The sequence below is a fragment of the Cebidichthys violaceus genome, unplaced genomic scaffold (genome assembly GCF_023349555.1).
Source record: "Cebidichthys violaceus isolate CVI_PGR_0920_01 unplaced genomic scaffold, fCebVio1.0.p SCAF_1, whole genome shotgun sequence".
Classification (NCBI taxonomy): Eukaryota; Metazoa; Chordata; class Actinopteri; order Perciformes; family Stichaeidae; genus Cebidichthys; species Cebidichthys violaceus.
Window position 1 is genome coordinate 4,147,260 of NW_027176262.1, and position 1,837 is coordinate 4,149,096.

Genomic DNA, 1,837 nt, shown 5'->3' on the forward strand with positions numbered 1-1,837 from the left:
AAAATATCAGAGTTGTTCTCCTCACCTCCAATGACGTTGTCTGCAGACACTCAGCCAGTGACAGTCTGGCATAAGAAATACTGAACAGACAGAAAGGTTTAACAGAGCCAAACATCTCAGTCCAGCAGGATCATTTGGACAGATGGCTGCCTGGCAACATGACTTCATAGATATCCACATAGGAGGAGGACAAATGTTTAGTTAATCAGGCTCTGAACACACTCAGTGAAACTGTGATGTATCCAAGTATCAAATGACTCCTTTGTTATTCTAAAACCTTCTCTATTAAGATATCTAAGCCATTTTATTAACTTTGTCCAACAGTTAATATGATAGACAAGTCAGATGTTACAGGAAAACATGGCTTCTTATTTTGAATTATTTTAATAACACCAGCAATAAAAAAAAGGTGTGTGATAGCCAAAAACATCCAAATATCAAAGACAACCAATCATGTACATTCACTCACATATCAGCCAAGGGGACACATGGATGAGCTGTACGGTCATGTGACTTCAGGCCAATCACATTCATTGTCAGAGAGGTGAGGGGAGGTGTGATGTGTGGTGGTCTCACCCTCTCTGAGCAGAGAGGGCAGAGAGACCTTGTAGAGACTGTGTGCTGGTCAGGGTTGCAAAGTATTGCATGTCTAACTATTATTATGTAGAGTGAGTAAAGAGCAGTTTAAGAGAGTGTGAAGTTGGACAAATGAAAGTCAAGCTCTGGAGTGAAACACTGTGAAACCTCGTCTGCTATGCAGGACGAGATGAGGAAGAAATACACACATTGTTCAACACATCTCTAGAGAAACTGTGAACACAAACTGAAGAGACCTGAAGACTTTGTGCTGAAGAGAAGGAAGAGAGAACGTGGGAGGAGGACAAAGAGAGACAGGTGAGAGTGTAACTATAAAACCCACTGGTGACTCTGAAGTCATGAGGACAGAAAGACAGTTTGACACTTACTGTGAGAGGCAAAGACAGAGCAGAGGAGACAGAGGACAACTATTAACAGCCACTGACAGCTCAGCATGAACAGCAGACATCTCCTTTAAAAAATGTCAGAATGACAGAAAGAGACGACTCTCTATATCACAAGTAAACGCTCCTACTGTCAGAGACATGTCTCTTTGTTCAACACAGGAGATTCATCTTCAGAGACATTGAAATGACCTGTTCCACTTGTTGCTCCTACACTGGCTTCTGTTCCACTCTGCTTCCACCTCAGCGGTCCTCTGCCTCCTGGTTTCACCCTGTTGAGTGTGTGGTGACTTTTAAAGCATGAACACTGGCTCAGCTCAGTGAACAGCCTCGGGGGATTGTTGTGCTTCCAGCTATGTCTCCAGCATGCTGGATAATGAAGATGTAGCTGAAGAACAGAGAACACAACTGTGTCACCTTTTGTTTTAATGAACGGGTTCATTGTGCGACAACAGTGTTTCTAGCAGCACACTCTTCCTTATAAAAACAATTCACTTGTAAAATGTTGAATATTAAAATGATGAGGGCCATCATTTTTTGTATCTCATACCAAAACCATTTTTAAAAATGCTGCTCATTTGCATGTTGCAGACATTTTCACAGTCATTTTTATTCGGAGGGACAGTTAAATTGTTCCTGTGCAATACTGAAGGCAATGAAAGCCCATTTTCCTCCATTTCTACTCTCTCATGGGTCATTGAGCCACGGCAATAACCAAATATGAAATATTATTGGTGTCCACAAAGGACCTTTTTGGTTCCTCCAAACGTTAATAAAACCTAACACAGTTGCTCTTTCTTTTCATGTCTATCTTTATTACAAAGAACAAATACTCAGATGACTTAAACTCATCTGTA